Consider the following 22,633-nt stretch of genomic DNA (forward strand, 5'->3'; position numbering starts at 1 on the left):
ATCTCTATAATATATCTAACATCTCTCCATTATCTATAATCTCTCATTAACATATCCATTATATACAGTATAATATACAATCTCTCTCATAACTCTTATATCTCTCGCATCACTCCATCTATCCCGTCTCTCCATCTCTCTCCATCTCATCTCTCTATCTCTCTCTCTCTCCATCTCTCAATCTCTCTCCATCTCATCCATCTCTCCCCTCTCTCTTCTCTCCATCTCTCTCATCTCTCTCTCCATCTCTCTCCATCTCATCTCTCCACTCTCTCTCTCCACCTCTCCATCTATCACGTCTCTCCATCTCTCTCCATCTCATCTCTCCATCTCTCCATCTCTCTCCATCTCATCTCTCTCCATCTCTCCCCATCTCATTTCTCCATCTCTCCATCTCATCTCTCCATCTCTCTCCATCTCATCTCTCCATCTCTCCACCTCTCCATCTCATCTCCATCCATCTCTCCATCTCATCTCCTCCATCTCTCCATCTCTCTCCATCTCATCTCTCCATCTCTCTCCATCTCATCTCTCCATCTCTCCACCTCTCATCTCTCCACCTCTCCATCTCATCTCTCCATCTCTCCATCTCTCTCCATCTCATCTCTCCATCTCATCTCTCCATCTCTCCACCTCTCCATCTCATCTCTCCATCTCTCCCCATCTCTTTCTCCATCTCTCTCCATCTCATCTCTCCATCTCTCTCCATCTCATCTCTCCATCTCTCTCCATCTCATCCATCTCATCTCTCCATCACTCTCTCCACCTCTCCATCTCATCTCTCCATCTCTCCATCTCATCTCTCCATCTCATCTCTCCATCTCATCTCTCCATCTCTCCACCTCTCTCCATCTCATCTCTCCATCTCTCTCCATCTCATCTCTCCATCTCATCTCCATCTCTCCATCTCTCCATCTCTCTCTCCATCTCTCCATCTCTCATCTCTCCATCTCTCCATCTCTCTCTCTCATCTCTCCATCTCTCTCCACCTGTAGTTTTGTAGGCTGGGACCTGCAGCACATCATAACATTAGATGCTGTGGAGGAAGACAGTAAGAGTCAAATCATGTTGAAGAAGGTCCAATCCCCGGTGGTTCTGTTGTACTGCTCTAAAGACGAGGGAGTCTTTATCCTGGAGGAGGCTCGCTCCCTGGGCCTCACCGGGTTCGGATACATCTGGATCGTCTCCAGCCTGACCTCCGGCACCACCGAGACGGTACCCGAGGAGTTCCCCTCGGGCATGGTGTCCGTCTCCTCTGAGGACTGGGACTACCCTCTGGAGGCGCGGGTGAGGGACGGGCTGGGCATCATTACGTCCGCTGCCTCCGCCATGCTGGAGGAGTACGGAGAAATACCTGAAGCGAGGACTTCCTGTTACGGGACACAGCCGGAGAAGCCTTCCAAGGTTCCTCCTCTCGCTCTGCACAAGTAAGACATGGAGACGGGAGTGTGTGTGTGTGTGTGTGTGTGTGTGTGTGTGTGTGTGTGTGTGTGTGTGTGTGTGTGTGTGTGTGTGTGTGTGTGTGTGTGAATTGCTGTTACCTGCTTTCACATGGTTCTAGTTTGTCTCCTAACTGCCGAGCAACTTGTTCCCGAGACAGAGAGAGAGAGAATGGAGGAAGAGGAGAAGACAGAGAAGAGAGAGAGAGGGACAGAGAGAGAGAGAGAGATAGAGAGAGAGAGAATGGAGGAAGAGGAGAGGACAGAGAAGAGAGAGAGGGACCACCTGGTCTAGTGATCTCCAAATCTAAAGGAGGGCTTGATGAGCCATCTCTCCTCTCTCTTTCTGTTCAACTCCTCTTCTCTCATCCTGTCTTCACTCAGCTCACAGCAGGGGGAGTTATTGCAGGTCCTGCCAGGTGTGTGTGTGTGTGTGTGTGTGTGTGTGTGTGTGTGTGTGTGTGTGTGTGTGTGTGTGTGCCAGCCCAGGGTCTGCCCACCCATCTGCCTGACGAGGGAGTCGGCGGAGAGGGGAGAGAGAGGGGTGTGAAGATAGATTGGGAGAGGACGAGGGAGGATGGAAAGAGCAGGAAGTAGAACAGAGTCGTGAGAAAAGAGGACAGAAAGTAGACTAGAGCTGTGAGGAAGAAGAGGAGAGGAGAGGAGAGGAGAGGAGAGGAGAGGAGAGGAGAGGAGAGGAGTGGAGAGTGAGTTTGAGAAGAGAGAGGAGGAGGAGGAGAGAAGGGGAGAGGAGATTTGAGAGAGAAGAGAGAGGAGAGAGAGAGAGGGAGGAGAATGAAGAGGAGGAGAGAGAGGAGAGAGAGGAGACTGAGTTTAGAAGAGGGAGGATGGAGAGAGGAGAGGGAGAGGTAGAGTCTAGTCCCATTTTAGAGAGAGAGGAGGAGATGGTAGAGAGGGAGATGGAGACTATGTGTTTTAGAAGGAGAGGAGTACATGTTGAGTCCAGTCCCATCTCTCTAGGGTTAGATGGAGTACTGTGTTTTAGTCCCATCTCTCTAAGTTAGATGGTAGATGTGTTGAGTCCCATCTCTCTAGGGAGATGGAGTACTATGTGTTGTTAGTCCCATCTCTCTAGGGTTAGATGGTAGTACTATGTGTTGTCCAGTCCCATCTCTCTAGGGTTAGATGGTAGTACTATGTGTTGTTTTAGTCCCAAGGGTTAGATGGTAGTACTATGTGTTGAGTCCCAAGAGGTTAGATGGTAGACTATGTGTTGTTCCAGTCCCATCTCTCTAGGGTTAGATGGAGTACTATGTGTTGAGTCCCATCTCTCTAGGGTTAGATGGTAGTACTATGTGTTGTTTAGTCCCATCTCTCTAGGGTTAGATGGTAGTACTATGTGTTGAAGTCCCATCTCTCTAGGGTTAGATGGAGACTATGTGTTGAGTCTTTAGGGTTAGATGGTAGTACTATGTGTTGTCTAGAGGGTTAGATGGAGTACTAAGTCCCATCTCTCTAGGGTTAGATGGAGTACTATGTGTTTTAGTCCCATCTCTCTAGGGTTAGATGGTAGATGGATGTCTAGTCCCATCTCTCTAGGGTTAGATGGTAGTACTAAGAGTCCCATCTCTCTAGGGTTAGATGGTAGTACTATGTGTTGAGTCCCATCTCTCTAGGGTTAGATGAGAAGAGAGTTCATGTTGTCCAGTCCAGTCCCATCTCTCTAGGGTTAGATGGTAGTACTATGTGTTAGTCCCATCTCTCTAGGGTTAGATGGTAGTACTATGTAGTCCCATCTCTCTAGGGTTAGATGGTAGTACTATGTGTTGTCTAGTCCCATCTCTCTAGGGTTAGATGGTAGTACTATGTGTTGTCTAGAGTCCAGTCCCATCTCTCTAGGGTTAGATGGTAGTACTATGTGTTGTCAGTCCCATCTCTCTAGGGTTAGATGGTAGTACTATGTGTTGTCTAGTCCCATCTCTCTAGGGTTAGATGGTAGTACTATGTGTTGTCTAGTCCCATCTCTCTAGGGTTAGATGGTCCCATCATCTCTCTAGGGTTAGATGGTAGTACTATGTGTTGTCTAGTCCCATCTCTCTAGGGTTAGATGGTAGTACTATGTGTTGTCTAGTCCCATCTCTCTAGGGTTAGATGGTAGTACTATGTGTTGTCCAGTCCCATCTCTCTAGGGTTAGATGGTAGTACTATGTGTTGTCTAGTCTAGTCCCATCTCTCTAGGGTTAGATGGTAGTACTATGTGTTGTCTAGTCCCATCTCTCTAGGGTTAGATGGTAGTACTATGTGTTGTCTAGTCCCATCTCTCTAGGGTTAGATGTACTATGTGTTGTCTAGTCCCATCTCTCTAGGGTTAGATGGTAGTACTATGTGTCTAGTCCCATCTCTCTAGGGTTAGATGGTAGTCTAGTCCCATCTCTCTAGGGTTAGATGGTAGTACTATGTGTTGTCTAGTCCCATCTCTCTAGGGTTAGATGGTAGTACTATGTGTTGTCTAGTCCCATCTCTCTAGGGTTAGATGGTAGTACTATGTGTTGTCCCATCTCTCAGTACTATGTGTTGTCTAGTCCCATCTCTCTAGGGTTAGATGGTAGTATGTGTTGTCTAGTCCCATCTCTCTAGGGTTAGATGGTAGTACTATGTGTTGTCTAGTCCCATCTCTCTAGGGTTAGATGGTAGTACTATGTGTTGTCTAGTCCCATCTCTCTAGGGTTAGATGGTAGTACTATGTGTTGTCTAGTCCCATCTCTCTAGGGTTAGATGGTAGTACTATGTGTTGTCCCATCTCTCTAGGGTTAGATGGTAGTACCAGTCCCATCTCTCTAGGGTTAGATGGTAGTACTATGTGTTGTCTAGTCCCATCTCTCTAGGGGGTTAGATGGTAGTACTATGTGTTGTCTAGTCCCATCTCTCTAGGGTTAGATGGTAGTACTATGTGTTAGATGGTAGTCTATGTGTTGTCAGTCCCATCTCTAGGGTTAGATGGTAGTACTATGTGTTGTCTAGTCCAGTCCCATCTCTCTAGGGTTAGATGGTAGTACTATGTGTTGTCTAGTCCAGTCCCATCTCTCTAGGGTTAGATGGTAGTACTATGTGTTGTCCAGTCCCATCTCTCTAGGGTTAGATGGTAGTACTATGTTGTTAGTCTAGTCCCATCTCTCTAGGGTTAGATGGTAGTACTATGTGTTTCTCAGTCTAGTCCCATCTCTCTAGGGTTAGATGGTAGTACTATGTGTTGTCTAGTCCCATCTCTCTAGGGTTAGATGGTAGTACTATGTGTTGTCTAGTCCCATCTCTCTAGGGTTAGATGGTAGTACTATGTGTTGTCCAGTCCCATCTCTCTAGGGTTAGATGGTAGTACTATGTGTTGTCTAGTCCCATCTCTCTAGGGTTAGATGGTAGTACTATGTGTTGTCTAGTCCCATCTCTCTAGGGTTAGATGGTAGTACTATGTGTTGTCTAGTCCCATCTCTCTAGGGTTAGATGGTAGTACTATGTGTTGTCCAGTCCCATCTCTCTAGGGTTAGATGGTAGTACTATGTGTTGTCTAGTCCCATCTCTCTAGGGTTAGATGGTAGTACTATGTGTTGTCTAGTCCCATCTCTCTAGGGTTAGATGGTGTACTATGTGTCTAGTCCCATCTCTCTAGGGTTAGATGGTAGTAGTCCCATCTCTCTAGGGTTAGATGGTGTATGTGTTGTCTAGTCCCATCTCTCTAGGGTTAGATGGTAGTACTATGTAGTTAGGGTTAGATGGTCTAGTCCCAGTCCCATCTCTCTAGGGTTAGATGGTAGTACTATGTGTTGTCTAGTCCCATCTCTCTAGGGTTAGATGGTAGTACTATGTGTTGTCTAGTCCCATCTCTCTAGGGTTAGATGGTAGTACTATCTCTCTAGGGTTAGATGGTAGTACTATGTGTTGTCCAGTCCCATCTCTCTAGGGTTAGATGGTAGTACTATGTGTTGTCCAGTCCCATCTCTCTAGGGTTAGATGGTAGTACTATGTGTTGTCTAGTCCCATCTCTCTAGGGTTAGATGGTAGTACTATGTGTTGTCTAGTCCCAGTCTCTCTAGGGTTAGATGGTAGTACTATGTGTTGTCTAGTCCCATCTCTCTAGGGTTAGATGGTAGTACTATGTGTTGTCTAGTCCCATCTCTCTAGGGTTAGATGGGTACTAGTACTATGTCCCATCTCTCTAGGGTTAGATGGTAGTACTATGTGTCTGTCTAGTTGTCTAGTCCCATCTCTCTAGGGTTAGATGGTAGTACTAGGGTTATGTGTTGTCTAGTCCCATCTCTCTAGGGTTAGATGGTAGTACTATGTGTTGTCTAGTCCCATCTCTCTAGGGTTAGATGGTAGTACTATGTGTGTTGTCTAGTCCCATCTCTCTAGGGTTAGATGGTAGTACTATGTGTTGTCTAGTCCCATCTCTCTAGGGTTAGATGGTAGTACTATGTGTTGTCTAGTCCCATCTCTAGGGTTAGATGGTAGTAGATGTTGTAGTCCCATCTCTCTAGGGTTAGATGGTAGTACTATGTGTCAGTCCCATCTCTCTAGGGTTAGATGGTAGTACTATGTGTTGTCTAGTCCCATCTCTCTAGGGTTAGATGGTAGTACTATGTGTTGTCTAGTCCCATCTCTCTAGGGTTAGATGGTAGTACTATGTGTTGTCTAGTCCCATCTCTCTAGGGTTAGATGGTAGTACTATGTGTTGTCTAGTCCCATCTCTCTAGGGTTAGATGGTAGTACTATGTGTTGTCTAGTCCCATCTCTCTAGGGTTAGATGGTAGTACTATGTGTTGTCTAGTCCCATCTCTCTAGGGTTAGATGGTAGTACTATGTGTTGTCTAGTCCCATCTCTCTAGGGTTAGATGGTAGTACTATGTCTAGTCCAGTCCCATCTCTCTAGGGTTAGATGGTAGTACTATGTGTTGTCTAGTCCAGTCCCATCTCTCTAGGGTTAGATGGTAGTACTATGTGTTGTCAGTCCCATCTCTCTAGGGTTAGATGGTAGTACTATGTGTTGTCTAGTCCCATCTCTCTAGGGTTAGATGGTAGTACTATGTGTTGTCTAGTCCCATCTCTCTAGGGTTAGATTAGATGGTAGTATCTCTCTAGGGTTAGATGTGTTGTCTAGTCCCATCTCTCTAGGGTTAGATGGTAGTACTATGTGTTGTCTAGTCCCATCTCTCTAGGGTTAGATGGTAGTACTATGTGTTGTCTAGTCCCATCTCTCTAGGGTTAGATGGTAGTACTATGTGTTGTCTAGTCCCATCTCTCTAGGGTTAGATGGTAGTACTAGATGGTGTGTTGTCAGTCCCATCTCTCTAGGGGATTAGATGGTAGTCCCACTAGGGTTAGATGGTAGTACTATGTGTTGTCTAGTCCCATCTCTCTAGGGTTAGATGGTAGTACTATGTGTTGTCTAGTCCCATCTCTCTAGGGTTAGATGGTAGTACTAGGGTTATGGTGTTGTTGTCAGTCCCATCTCTCTAGGGTTAGATGGTAGTACTATGTGTTGTTAGTCTAGGGTTAGATGGTAGTCCCTAGTCCCATCTCTAGGGTTAGATGGTAGTACTATGTGTTGTCTATGTGTTGTCAGTCCCATCTCTCTAGGGTTAGATGGTAGTACTATGTGTTGTCTAGTCCCATCTCTCTAGGGTTAGATGGTAGTACTATGTGTTGTCCAGTCCAGTCCCATCTCTCTAGGGTTAGATGGTAGTACTATGTGTTGTCAGTCCAGTCCCATCTCTCTAGGGTTAGATGGTAGTACTATGTGTTGTCTAGTCCCATCTCTCTAGGGTTAGATGGTAGTACTATGTGTTGTCTAGTCCCATCTCTCTAGGGTTAGATGGTAGTACTATGTGTTGTCTAGTCCCATCTCTCTAGGGTTAGATGGTAGTACTATGTGTTGTCTAGTCCCATCTCTCTAGGGTTAGATGGTAGTACTATGTGTTGTCTAGTCCCATCTCTCTAGGGTTAGATGGTAGTACTATGTGTTGTCCAGTCTAGTCCCATCTCTCTAGGGTTAGATGGTAGTACTATGTGTTGTCTAGTCCCATCTCTCTAGGGTTAGATGGTAGTACTATGTGTTGTCTGTCTAGGGTTAGATGGTAGTCCTAGTCCCATCTCTCTAGGGTTAGATGGTAGTACTATGTGTTGTCTAGTCCCATCTCTCTAGGGTTAGATGGTAGTACTATGTGTTGTCCAGTCCCATCTCTCTAGGGTTAGATGGTAGTACTATGTGTTGTCCAGTCCCATCTCTCTAGGGTTAGATGGTAGTACTATGTGTTGTCTAGTCCCATCTCTCTAGGGTTAGATGGTAGTACTATGTGTTGTCTAGTCCCATCTCTCTAGGGTTAGATGGTAGTACTATGTGTTGTCTAGTCCCATCTCTCTAGGGTTAGATGGTAGTACTATGTGTTGTCTAGTCTAGTCCCATCTCTCTAGGGTTAGATGGTAGTACTATGTGTTGTCTAGTCCCATCTCTCTAGGGTTAGATGGTAGTCCCATCTCTCTAGGGTTACTATGGTAGTACTATGTGTTGTCTAGTCCCATCTCTCTAGGGTTAGATGGTAGTACTATGTGTTGTCTCCAGTCCCATCTCTCTAGGGTTAGATGGTAGTACTATGTGTTGTCTAGTCTAGGGTTAGAGTCCCATCTCTCTAGGGTTAGATGGTAGTACTAGGGTTAGATGGTGTTGTCTAGTCCCATCTCTCTAGGGTTAGATGGTAGTACTATGTGTTGTCTAGTCCCATCTCTCTAGGGTTAGATGGTAGTACTATGTGTTGTCTAGTCCCATCTCTCTAGGGTTAGATGGTAGTACTATGTGTTGTCCAGTCCAGTCCCATCTCTCTAGGGTTAGATGGTAGTACTATGTGTTGTCTAGTCCCATCTCTCTAGGGTTAGATGGTAGTACTATGTGTTGTCTAGTCCAGTCCCATCTCTCTAGGGTTAGATGGTAGTACTATGTGTTGTCTAGTCCCATCTCTCTAGGGTTAGATGGTAGTACTATGTGTTGTGTCCCATCTCTCTAGGGTTAGATGGTAGTCTAGTCCCATCTCTCTAGGGTTAGATGGTAGTACTATGTGTTGTCTAGTCCCATCTCTCTAGGGTTAGATGGTAGTACTATGTGTTGTCTAGTCCCATCTCTCTAGGGTTAGATGGTAGTACTATGTGTTGTCCAGTCCCATCTCTCTAGGGTTAGATGGTAGTACTATGTGTTGTCTAGTCCCATCTCTCTAGGGTTAGATGGTAGTACTATGTGTTGTCTAGTCAGTCCCATCTCTCTAGGGTTAGATGGTAGTACTATGTGTTGTCCAGTCCCATCTCTCTAGGGTTAGATGGTAGTACTATGTGTTGTCTAGTCTAGTCCCATCTCTCTAGGGTTAGATGGTAGTACTATGTGTTGTCTCCAGTCCCATCTCTCTAGGGTTAGATGGTAGTACTATGTGTTGTCTAGTCCCATCTCTCTAGGGTTAGATGGTATCTCTCTAGGGTTAGATGTAGTGTGTTGTCTAGTCCCATCTCTCTAGGGTTAGATGGTAGTACTATGTGTTGTCTAGTCCCATCTCTCTAGGGTTAGATGGTAGTACTATGTGTTGTCTAGTCCCATCTCTCTAGTCCCAGTCCCATCTCTCTAGGGTTAGATGGTAGTACTATGTGTTGTCTAGTCCCATCTCTCTAGGGTTAGATGGTAGTACTATGTGTTGTCCAGTCCCATCTCTCTAGGGTTAGATGGTAGTACTATGTGTTGTCTAGTCCCATCTCTCTAGGGTTAGATGGTAGTACTATGTGTTGTCTAGTCCCATCTCTCTAGGGTTAGATGGTAGTACTATGTGTTGTCTAGTCCCATCTCTCTAGGGTTAGATGGTAGTACTATGGTGTACTATGTGTTGTCTAGTCCCATCTCTCTAGGGTTAGATGGTAGTACTATGTGTTGTCTAGTCCCATCTCTCTAGGGTTAGATGGTAGTACTATGTGTTGTCTAGTCCAGTCCCATCTCTCTAGGGTTAGATGGTAGTACTATGTGTTGTCTAGTCCCATCTCTCTAGGGTTAGATGGTAGTACTATGTGTTGTCCAGTCCCATCTCTCTAGGGTTAGATGGTAGTACTATGTGTTGTCTAGTCCCATCTCTCTAGGGTTAGATGGTAGTACTATGTGTTGTCTAGTCAGTCCCATCTCTCTAGGGTTAGATGGTAGTACTATGTGTTGTCTAGTCCAGTCCCATCTCTCTAGGGTTAGATTAGATGGTAGTCCCATCTCTCTAGGGTTAGATGTGTTGTCTAGTCCCATCTCTCTAGGGTTAGATGGTAGTACTATGTGTTGTCTAGTCCCATCTCTCTAGGGTTAGATGGTAGTACTATGTGTTGTCTAGTCCCATCTCTCTAGGGTTAGATGGTAGTACTATGTGTTGTCTAGTCCCATCTCTCTAGGGTTAGATGGTAGTACTATGTGTTGTCTAGTCCCATCTCTCTAGGGTTAGATGGTAGTACTATGTGTTGTCTAGTCCCATCTCTCTAGGGTTAGATGGTAGTACTATGTGTTGTCTAGTCCCATCTCTCTAGGGTTAGATGGTAGTACTATGTGTTGTCTAGTCCCATCTCTCTAGGGTTAGATGGTAGTACTATGTGTTGTCCAGTCCAGTCCCATCTCTCTAGGGTTAGATGGTAGTACTATGTGTTGTCCAGTCCCATCTCTCTAGGGTTAGATGGTAGTACTATGTGTTGTCTAGTCCCATCTCTCTAGGGTTAGATGGTAGTACTATGTGTTGTCTAGTCCCATCTCTCTAGGGTTAGATGGTAGTACTATGTGTTGTCTAGTCCCATCTCTCTAGGGTTAGATGGTAGTACTATGTGTTGTCTAGTCCCATCTCTCTAGGGTTAGATGGTAGTACTATGTGTTGTCTAGTCCCATCTCTCTAGGGTTAGATGGTAGTACTATGTGTTGTCTAGTCCAGTCCCATCTCTCTAGGGTTAGATGGTAGTACTATGTGTTGTCTAGTCCCATCTCTCTAGGGTTAGATGGTAGTACTATGTGTTGTCTAGTCCCATCTCTCTAGGGTTAGATGGTAGTACTATGTGTTGTCTAGTCCCATCTCTAGGGTTCCAGTCCCATCTCTCTAGGGTTAGATGGTAGTACTATGTGTTGTCTAGTCCCATCTCTCTAGGGTTAGATGGTAGTACTATGTGTTGTCTAGTCCCATCTCTCTAGGGTTAGATGGTAGTACTATGTGTTGTCTAGTCCCATCTCTCTAGGGTTAGATGGTGTCTAGTCCCATCTCTCTAGGGTTAGATGGTAGTACTATGTGTTGTCTAGTCCCATCTCTCTAGGGTTAGATGGTAGTACTATGTGTTGTCTAGTCCCATCTCTCTAGGGTTAGATGGTAGTACTATGTGTTGTCTAGTCCCATCTCTCTAGGGTTAGATGGTAGTACTATGTGTTGTCTAGTCCCATCTCTCTAGGGTTAGATGGTAGTACTATGTGTTGTCTAGTCCCATCTCTCTAGGGTTAGATGGTAGTACTATGTGTTGTCTAGTCCCATCTCTCTAGGGTTAGATGGTAGTACTATGTGGTGAAGCTGTACAGTCCCATCTCTCTACTGTACAGCCAGCTGACCTATTTCCCAGCATGCCTATCAGCCCGAGGTGGTTTCACAGATGATGGCGGGACACAGATGGTGCTGTTGCGGGTCAGATACCTCAGCCAATAGGAGTACAGGTCCAGGACACGGTGTGACCTGATTGGCTGGGTTAGGTGAGAGAATGTAGCCAAGGCAGTTAGATCACATGAGATGTCAGGGGAGAGGAGAAAGACCACTGGAGAGAGAGAAGGGGAGGATAGGGGGGAGGAGGAAGGTAGGGAGGGAGGGAGGGAGGGAGGGAGAGGGGGAGGGAGGAAGAGAAGGAGAGAGAGAGGGAGGGAGGGAGAGAGAGAGAGGGAGAGAGGGAGGGAGAGAGGGGGAAGGAGGGAGAGAAGGAGAGAGAGAGAGAGTGGGAAGGTAGTGAAGGAGCGAGAGAGAGAGAGAGAGAGAGAGAGAGAGAGAGAGAGAGAGAGAGAGAGAGAGGGGTAAGGTAGTGAGGGAGGGAGAGGGAGTGGGAAGGTAGTGAGGGAGGGAGAGGGAGGGAGTGGGAAGGTAGTGAGGTAGGGAGAGGGAGGGAGAGTGGGAAGGTAGTGAGGTAGGGAGGGAGAGAGAAGCAGCTGCAGCCTGGTCTATAGGGAGTGGAGTTCATGCAGTGTGTGAATGTGTGAATGTGTCTGTTGGACAGGGGAGTCTCAGGATTGTGTAGTAAGAGACCTGCTGTTAACTCACACTAGACTGACTTGTTACCTATCATCCCATCAGATTACATAGTAGCTGTCTTGTCTGCATCGAACTGAGGAGCTAGCTAACTAGGCTAACGGAACTATAACATTACTGCACTTCCCACCTAGCTAACTAGGCTAACATTACTGCACTTCTTACCTAGCTAACTAGGTTAACATTACTGCACTTCTCACCTAGCTAACTAGGCTAACATTACTGCACTTCTCACCTAGCTAACTAGGTTAACATTACTGCACTTGTCACCTAGCTAACTAGGCTAACATTACTGCACTTCTCACCTAGCTAACTAGGTTAACATTACTGCACTTTTCACCTAGCTAACTAGGCTAACATTACTGCACTTCTCACCTAGCTAACTAGGTTAACATTACTGCACTTCTCACCTAGCTAACTAGGTTAACATTACTGCACTTCTCACCTAGCTAACTAGGCTAACGGAGCCATAACATTACTGCACTTCCCACCTAGCTAACTAGGCTAACATTACTGCACTTCTCACCTAGCTAACTAGGCTAACGGAGCCATGACATTACTGAACTTCTCACCTAGCTAACTAGGCTAACGGAGCCATAACATTACTGCACTTCCCACCTAGCTAACTAGGCTAACGGAGCCTTAACATTACTGAACTTCTCACCTAGCTAACTAGGCTAACGGAGCCTTAACATTACTGCACTTCCCACCTAGCTAACTAGGCTAACATTACTGCACTTCTCACCTAGCTAACTAGGCTAACGGAGCCATAACATTACTGCACTTCCCACCTAGCTAACTAGGCTAACGGAGCCATAACATTACTGCACTTCCCACCTAGCTAACTAGGCTAACGGAGCCTTAACATTACTGCACTTCCCACCTAGCTAACGGAGCCATAACATTACTGCACTTCCCACCTAGCTAACTAGGCTAACGGAGCCATAACATTACTGCACTTCCCACCTAGCTAACTAGGCTAACGGAGCCATAACATTACTGCACTTCCCACCTAGCTAACTAGGCTAACGGAGCTATAACATGACTGCACTTCCCACCTAGCTAACTAGGCTAACTGAGCCATGACATTACTGAACTTCTCACCTAGCTAACTAGGCTAACGGAGCCTTAACATTGCTGAACCTCTCACCTAGCTAACTAGGCTAACGGAGCCATAACATTACTGCACTTCCCACCTAGCTAACTAGGCTAACGGAGCCACAACATTACTGCACTTCTCACCTAGCTAACTAGGCTAACATTATTGCACTTCTCACCTAGCTAACTAGGCTAACGGAGCCATAACATTACTGAACTTCTCACCGAGCTCAACACGCAAAAAAAATGTTTTTATTTATTTAACTAGACAAGTCAACTAATTACAAAATCTTATTTGGAATGACGGGCTACTCAGGCGAAACCCAGATGATGATGTGCCAATTGTGCGCCGCCCTATGGGACTCACAATCACGGCTTGTTGTCATACAGCTTGGATTCGAACCGGGGCCTGTAGTGAAGCCTCTAGCTCTGAGATGCCTTAGACCGCTGTTATACAGCCTGGATTCGAACCGGGGTCTGTAGTGATGCCTCTAGCTCTGAGATGCAGTGCCTTAGACCGCTATGATACAGCCTGGATTCGAACTGGGGTCTGTAGTGATGCCTCTAGCTCTGAGATGCCTTAGACCGCTGTGATACAGCCTGGATTCGAACCGGGGTCTGTAGTGATGCCTCTAGCTCTGAGATGCAATGCCTTAGACCGCTATGATACAGCCTGGATTCGAACCGGGGTCTGTAGTGATGCCTCTAGCTCTGAGATGCCTTAGACCGCTGTGATACAGCCTGGATTCGAACCGGGGTCTGTAGTGATGCCTCTAGCTCTGAGATGCCTTAGACCGCTGTGATACAGCCTGGATTCGAACCGGGGTCTGTAGTGATGCCTCTAGCTCTGAGATGCAATGCCTTAGACCGCTATGATACAGCCTGGATTCGAACTGGGGTCTGTAGTGATGCCTCTAGCTCTGAGATGCCTTAGACCGCTGTGATACAGCCTGGATTCGAACCGGGGTCTGTAGTGATGCCTCTAGCTCTGAGATGCCTTAGACCGCTGTGATACATCCTGGATTCGAACCGGGGTCTGTAGTGATGCCTCTAGCTCTGAGATGCAGTGCCTTAGACCGCTGTGATACAGCCTGGATTCGAACCGGGGTCTGTAGTGATGCCTCTAGCTCTGAGATGCCTTAGACCGCTATGATACAGCCTGGATTCGAACCGGGGTCTGTAGTGATGCCTCTAGCTCTGAGATGCAGTGCCTTAGACCGCTGTGATACAGCCTGGATTCGAACCGGGGTCTGTAGTGATGCCTCTAGCTCTGAGATGCAGTGCCTTAGACCGCTATGATACAGCCTGGATTCGAACTGGGGTCTGTAGTGATGCCTCTAGCTCTGAGATGCCTTAGACCGCTGTGATACAGCCTGGATTCGAACCGGGGTCTCTAGTGATGCCTCTAGCTCTGAGATGCCTTAGACCGCTGTGATACAGCCTGGATTCGAACCGGGGTCTGTAGTGATGCCTCTAGCTCTGAGACGCCTTAGACCGCTGTGATACAGCCTGGATTCGAACCGGGGTCTGTAGTGATGCCTCTAGCTCTGAGATGCCTTAGACCGCTGTGATACAGCCTGGATTCGAACCGGGGTCTGTAGTGATGCCTCTAGCTCTGAGATGCCTTAGACCGCTGTGATACAGCCTGGATTCGAACCGGGGTCTGTAGTGATGCCTCTAGCTCTGAGATGCAGTGCCTTAGACCGCTGCGCCACTCGGGATCCCTAATGGAGAAGTAAAGTTACTGCTCTCCTCACCATGCTACAGTTATTAACTACACAGAGCAACTCCATTCAGATTCCAGCCTAAATAACAGCCTTTCTGTTGACTTTTGACTCATTATCAGATTCTAGCCTATATCAAATGGATTTATTTGACTTTTTAAAAAATATAGATGTTGGAAAGGCTTGCGTCAGTAGCTTGTAGGCTGCGTGTGGAAGCCAGGAGACGACAAGTGATTTACAGGCAAATGTTCCTTGATGACACGTTTACAACCCCTCACCTTACTGCACTGAGTACTGAATCTTAACACAATTTACACCTTGTAGAGAGAGAGACAGAGAGAGGGAGAGAGAGAGAGAGAGTCAGAGAGAGAGAGAGAGAGACAGAGAGAGAGAGAGAGAGAGAGAGAGAGAGAGAGACAGAGAGAGAGAGAGACAAAGAGACAGAGAGAGAGTAGGACAGGTGTTAACAGACTTTAGCCCTCTTATTTCAGCGCAGGGGAACCAGAATTACCTGTCAATGTGAAAGGCGTAACACACACACACACACACACACACACACACACACACACACACACACACACACACACACACACACACACACACACACACACACACACACAACAAACAGGACATAGGATGATATCATAGTCTGGGTTTGGAACTGGCCTGTCCTCCTCCTCCTCCTCCTTTCATACCTCCACCTCCTCCTCTGTTCATACCTCCTCCTCCTCTGTTCATACCTCCTCCTCCTCTACTCTGTTCATACCTCCTCCTCCACTCTGTTCATTCCTCCTCCTCCTCCTCTTCCTCCTCCTCCTCCTCTACTCTACTCTGTTCATACTTCCTCCTCCGCCACCTCCTTTCTCCTCTACTCTGTCCATACCTCCTCCTCCTCCTCCTCTGTTCATACCTCCACCTCCTCCTCTGTTCATACCTCCTCCTCCTCCTCTGTTCATACCTCCTCCTCCTCCTCCTCTGTTCATACCTCCACCTCCTCCTCTGTTCATACCTCCTCCTCCTCCTCTGTTCATACCTCCTCCTCCTCCTCCTCTACTCTGTTCATACCTCCTCCTCCTCCTCTACTCTGTTCATACCTCCTCCTCCTCCTCTACTCTGGATATACCTCCTCTTCCTCCTCCTCCTCCTCCTCCTCCTCCTCTACCCTGTTCATACCTCCTCTTCCTCCTCCTCCTCTTCCTCCTCCTCTATACTCTGTTCATACCTCCTCCTCCTCCTCCTCTACTCTGTTCATACCTCCTCCTCCTCTACTCTGTTCATACCTCCTCCTCCTCCTCCTCTACTCTGGACATACCTCCTCTTACGCCTCCTCCTCCTCCTCCTCCTCCTCTACTCTGTTCATGCCTCCTCCTCCTCCTTCTCCTCCTCCTCTACTCTGTTCATACCTCCTCTTCCTCCTCCTCCTCCTCCTCCTCCTCCTCTACTCTGTTCATACCTCCTCCTCCTCCTCCTCTACTCTGTTCATACCTCCTCCTCCTCCTCCTCTACTCTGGACATACCTCCTCTTCCTCCTCCTCCTCCTCCTCTACTCTGCTCATTCCTCCCCTCTCTCTCTCTCTCTCTCTCTCTCTCTCTCTCTCTCTCTCTCTCTCTCCATGTCCTTCCCTCTCTCCATCCATCTCTCTGTAGCCTGTAGGAGTAGAGGTATGTCATATGTCCTTTGTCACTGTATGTTAGTGTGACGTTCTGTTCTGCTCTCTACTGCCTCTGGTACACACACACACACACACACACACACACACACACACACACACACACACACACACACACACACACACACACACACACACACACACACACACACACACACACACACACCCAGAGAGAGAGAGACAGAGCAGAGGACAGTATACAGTGGAGAGAACAAGTATTTGATACCCTGCCGATTTTGCAGGTTTTCCTACTTACAAAGCATGTAGAGGTCTGTAATTTTTTATCATAGGTACACTTCAACTCTGAGAGACGGAATCTAAAACAAAAATCCAGAAAATCACAACAGACCTGTTAGTTTTTCTTTCAGAAGCCCTCCTGTTCTCCACTCATTACCTGTATTAACTGCACCTGTTTGAACTCGTTACCTGTTTAAAAGACACCTGTCCACACACTCAATCAAACAGACTCCAACCTCTCCACAATGGCCAAGACCAGTGAGCTGTGTAAGGACATCAGGGATAAAATTGTAGACCTGCACAAGGCTGGGTTGGGCTACAGGACAATAGGCAAGCAGCTTGGTGAGAAGGCAACAACTGTTGGCGCAATTATTCGAAAATGGAAGAAGTTCAAGATGACGGTCAATCAACCTCAGTCTGGGGCTCCATGCAAGATCTCACCTCGTGGGGCATCAATGATCATGAGGAAGGTGAGGGATCAGCCCAGAACTACACGGCAGGACCTGGTCAATGACCTGAAGAGAGCTGGGACCACAGTCTCAAAGAAAACCATTAGTAACACACTACACCGTCATGGATTAAAATCCTACAGCGCACGCAAGGTCCCCATGCTCAAGCCAGCGCATGTCCAGGCCCGTCTGAAGTTTGGCAATGACCATCTGGATGATCCAAAAGAGGAATGGGAGGAGGTCATGTGGTCTGATGAGACAAAAATAGAGCTTTTTGGTCGGAACTCCACTCGCCGTGTTTGGAGGAAGAAGAAGGATGAGTACAACCCCAAGAACACCATCCCAACCGTGAAGCATGGAGGTGGAAACATCATTCTTTGGGGATGCTTTTCTGCAAAGGGGACAAGACGACTGCACCGTATTGAGGGGAGGATGGATGGGGCCATGTATCGCGAGATCTTGGCCAACAACCTCCTTCCCTCAGTAAGAGCATTGAAGATGGGTCGAGGCTGGGTCTTCCAGCATGACAACGACCCGAAACACACAGCCAGGGCAACTAAGGAGTGGCTCCGTAAGAAGCATCTCAAGGTCCTGGAGTGGCCTAGCCAGTCTCCAGACCTGAACCCAATAGAACATCTTTGGAGGGAGCTGAAAGTCCGTATTGCCCAGCAACAGCCCCGAAACCTGAAGGATCTGGAGAAGGTCTGTATGGAGGAGTGGGCCAAAATCCCTGCTGCAGTGTGTGCAAACCTGGTCAAGAACTACAGGAAACGTATGATCTCTGTAATTGCAAACAAAGATTTCTGTACCAAATATTAAGTTCTGCTTTTCTGGTGCATCAAATACTTATGTCATGCAATAAAATGCAAATTATTTACTTAAAAATCATACAATGTGATTTTCGGGATTTTTGAGGACAATATATATGCAGGACAGGACAGGACAGTATATATACAGGACAGGACAGTATATATACAGGACAGGACAGTATATATACAGGAAAGGACAGGCAGAGAGGAGAGGACAGTATATTTACAGGACAGGACAGGCAGAGAGGAGAGGACAGTATATATACAGGACAGGACAGGCAGAGAGGAGAGGACAGTATATATACAGGACAGGACAGGCAGAGAGGAGAGGACAGTATATAGACAGGACAGGACAGACAGAGAGGAGAGAACAGTATATATACAGGACAGGACAGGCAGAGAGGAGAGGACAGTATATATACAGGACAGGACAGGCAGAGAGGAGAGGACAGTATATATACAGGACAGGCAGAGAGGAGAGGACAGTATATAGACAGGACAGGACAGGCAGAGAGGAGAGGACAGTATATATACAGGACAGGCAGAGAGGAGAGGACAGTATATATACAGGACAGGACAGGCAGAGAGGAGAGGACAGTATATATACAGGACAGTATATAGACAGGACAGGACAGGCAGAGAGGAGAAATGACAGTATATAGACATCGTGTAAGAAAAAGGTGAAAAGTCAAGGGGTCTGAATTCATTCCTAATGCACTGTAAACACAACATGTAAAGTATTGGTCCCTTGTTTCATGAGCTGAAAGGAAAACTCCCAGAAATGTTCCATATCCCACAATACCTTATTTCTCTCAAATAGTCAGTACAAATGTGTTTACGTCCCTGTTAGTGAGCATTTTCTCCTTTGTCAACATAATCCATCCAACTGACAGGTGTGGCATATCAATAAGCAGATTAAACGTTACACAGGTGCACCTTGTGCTGGGGACAATAAAAGGCCACTCTAAAATGTGCATTATTTTCACGCAACACAATGCCACAGATGTCTCAAGTTTTGATGGAGAGTAAAATTAGAATGCTGACTGCAGGAATGTTCACCAGGACTGTTGGCAGTGAATGAAATGTTAATTTCTCTACCGTAAGCCACCTCTAACGCCATTTTCAGAGAATTATGGCAGTATGGCCAACCGGCCTCACAAATTCAGACCACGTGTAACCATGTAAACCCAGGCTTCTTCAGCTGCGTGATCGTCAGAGAGGGGGAGTTTTCTGATTGGCTGGGCCTGGCTCCCCAGTGGGTGGGCCTATGCCCTCCTAGGCCCACCCATGGCTCTGCCCCTGCTCAGTCATGTGAAATCCATAGATTATAGACCTAATGAATTCAATTCTTAATATGAACTGTAATTCAGTCAAATCTTTTACATTTGTTGAATTATAAATAAAATATTTAAAATTTGTTGAATTATAAATACAATCTTTTAAATGTGTTGAATTATAAATAAAATATTTTTAATTTGTTGAATAATAAATACAATCTTTTAAATGTGTTGAATTATAAAAAAATATTTTGAATATTTTGAATTATAATTAATTTTTTATTTTTTTGTATTTCACCTTTATTTAACCAGGTAGGCTAGTTGAGAACAAGTTCTCATTTGCAACTGCGACCTGGCCAAGATAAAGCATAGCAGTGTGAACAGACAACACAGAGTTACACATGGAGTAAACAATTAACAAGTCAATAACACAGTAGAAAAAAAATGGGCGTCTATATACAATGTGTGCAAAAGGCATGAGGAGGTAGGCGAATAATACAATTTTGCAGATTAACACTAGGGTGATAAATGATCAGATGGTCATGTACAGGTAGAGATATTGGTGTGCAAAAGAGCAGAAAAGTAAATAAATAAATAAAAAAAAACAGTATAAAAACAGTATGGGAATGAGGTAGGTGAAAATGGGTGGGCTATTTACCAATAGACTATGTACAGCTGCAGCGATCGGTTAGCTGCTCGGATAGCTGATGTTTGAAGTTGGTGAGGGAGATAAAAGTCTCCAACTTCAGCGATTTTTGCAGTTCGTTCCAGTCACAGGCAGCAGAGTACTGGAACGAAAGGCGGCCAAATGAGGTGTTGGCTTTAGGGATGATCAGTGAGATACACCTGCTGGAGCGTGTGCTACGGATGGGTGTTGCCATCGTGACCAGTGAACTGAGATAAGGCGGAGCTTTACCTAGCATGGACTTGTAGATGACCTGTAGCCAGTGGGTCTGGCGACGAATATGTAGCGAGGGCCAGCCGACTAGAGCATACAAGTCGCAGTGGTGGATGGTATAAGGTGCTTTGGTGACAAAACGGATGGCACTGTGATAGACTGCATCCAGTTTGCTGAGTAGAGTGTTGGAAGCCATTTTGTAGATGACATCGCCGAAATCGAGGATCGGTAGGATAGTCAGTTTTACTAGGGTAAGCTTGGCGGCGTGAGTGAAGGAGGCTTTGTTGCGGAATAGAAAGCCGACTCTTGATTTGATTTTCGATTGGAGATGTTTGATGTGAGTCTGGAAGGAGAGTTTGCAGTCTAGCCAGACACCTAGGTACTTATAGATGTCCACATATTCAAGGTCGGAACCATCCAGGGTGGTGATGCTAGTCGGGCATGCGGGTGCAGGCAGCGATCGGTTGAAAAGCATGCATTTGGTTTTACTCGCGTTTAAGAGCAGTTGGAGGCCACGGAAGGAGTGCTGTATGGCATTGAAGCTCGTTTGGAGGTTAGATAGCACAGTGTCCAATGACGGGCCGAAAGTATGTAGAATGGTGTCGTCTGCGTAGAGGTGGATCAGGGAATCGCCCGCAGCAAGAGCAACATCATTGATATATACAGAGAAAAGAGTCGGCCCGAGAATTGAACCCTGTGGCACCCCCATAGAGACTGCCAGAGGACCGGACAGCATGCCCTCCGATTTGACACACTGAACTCTGTCTGCAAAGTAATTGGTGAACCAGGCAAGGCAGTCATCCGAGAAACCGAGGCTATTGAGTCTGCCGATAAGAATATGGTGATTGACAGAGTCGAAAGCCTTGGCGAGGTCGATGAAGACGGCTGCACAGTACTGTCTTTTATCGATGGCGGTTATGATATCGTTTAGTACCTTGAGCGTGGCTGAGGTGCACCCGTGACCGGCTCGGAAACCAGATTACACAGCGGAGAAGGTACGGTGGGATTCGAGATGGTCAGTGACCTGTTTGTTGACTTGGCTTTCGAAGACCTTAGATAGGCAGGGCAGGATGGATATAGGTCTATAGCAGTTTGGGTCCAGGGTGTCTTCCCCTTTGAAGAGGGGGATGACTGCGGCAGCTTTCCAATCCTTGGGGATCTCAGACGATATGAAAGAGAGGTTGAACAGGCTGGTAATAGGGGTTGCGACAATGGCGGCAGATAGTTTCAGAAATAGAGGGTCCAGATTGTCAAGCCCAGCTGATTTGTACGGGTCTAGGTTTTGCAGCTCTTTCAGAACATCTGCTATCTGGATTTGGGTAAAGGAGAACCTGGAGAGGCTTGGGCGAGGAGCTGCGGGGGGGGGGCGGAGCTGTTGGCCGAGGTTGGAGTAGCCAGGCGGAAGGCATGGCCAGCCGTTGAGAAGTGCTTATTGAAGCTTTCGATAATCGTGGATTTATCGGTGGAGACCGTGTTACCTAGCCTCAGTGCAGTGGGCAGCTGGGAGGAGGTGCTCTTGTTCTCCATGGACTTCACAGTGTCCCAGAACTTTGGGACACAAATGAAATATTTTAAATTTGTTGAATTATAAAAAAAATATTTTGAAATATAAATAAAATATTTTTAATTTGTTGCAGGGTTCCATCTATATTTTTTGTACATTATAGAAACTGACAATGTATTCTACAAATTACTTTATAATTACAATGACATTGTATTTTTTTAATAAATATAAATGTATTATATATCTTATTTCCTGGTGCTCCTAATTTATTAATTTTTTTAAACATTTGAGAGCACCAATTCTACCTTCAGACAGTTTGTGTTTTTTAGTTAGAGCCCTGTGTGATAACACCAACTGTCTCTTTCCATCCCGTGGTGTTTGTCATTGATAACATCATAAATCAGGGTTCTGTGACAGCAGTTTGTCAACACTACAGATAAATGACTGGACCGATTCATCATCGTCTACTGACCTGTCTGATATCTGGGTGGTGCCTATCTTTGGTGTAGATGTATTGTGGTGTGAATATCTTGGTATTTGGTGTTTAGTATCGTTGATGTTTAGTGTCTTTGGTGTTTAGGATCGTTGGTGTTTAGTATCTTTGGTGTTTAGTATCTTTGGTGTTTAGTATCTTTGGTGTTTAGTATCTTTGGTGTTTAGTATCTTTGGTGTTTAGTATCTTTGGTGATTAGTATCTTTGGTGTTTAGTATCTTTGGTGTTTAGTATCTTTGGTGTTTAATATATTTGGTGTTTAGTATCTTTGGTGTGTAATATCTTTGGTGTTTAGTATCTTCAGTGTTTAGTATCTTTGGTGTTTAGTATCTTTGGTGTTTAGTATCTTCAGTGTTTAGTATCTTTGGTGTTTAGTATCTTCAGTGTTTAGTATCTTTGGTGTTTAATATCTTTGGTGTTTAGTATCTTCAGTGTTTAGTATCTTTGGTGATTAGTATCATTGGTGTTTAGTATCTTCAGTGTTTAGTATCATTGGTGTTTAGTATCTTTGGTGTTTAGTATCTTTGGTGTTTAGTATCTTTGGTGATTAGTATCTTTGGTGTTTAGTATCTTTGGTGTTTAGTATCTTTGGTGTTTAGTATCTTTGGTGTTTAGTATCTTTGGTGATTAGTATCTTTGGTGTTTAGTATCTTTGGTGTTTAGTATCTTTGGTGATTAGTATCATTAGTGTGTAATATCTTTGGTGTTTAGTATCTTTGGTGTTTAGTATCTTTGGTGTTTAGTATCTTTGGTGTTTA

The 22,633-nt window shown here is 45.8% G+C and overlaps 1 pseudogene; it reads left to right on the forward strand.

Moving 5' to 3' along the window:
- Positions 1 to 22,633, forward strand: part of LOC115123859 (glutamate receptor ionotropic, NMDA 2A-like) — a 100,042-nt pseudogene that overhangs the window by 8,585 nt on the left and 68,824 nt on the right.

The sequence above is a fragment of the Oncorhynchus nerka genome, unplaced genomic scaffold (assembly GCF_034236695.1).
Source record: "Oncorhynchus nerka isolate Pitt River unplaced genomic scaffold, Oner_Uvic_2.0 unplaced_scaffold_933, whole genome shotgun sequence".
NCBI lineage: Eukaryota > Metazoa > Chordata > Actinopteri > Salmoniformes > Salmonidae > Oncorhynchus > Oncorhynchus nerka.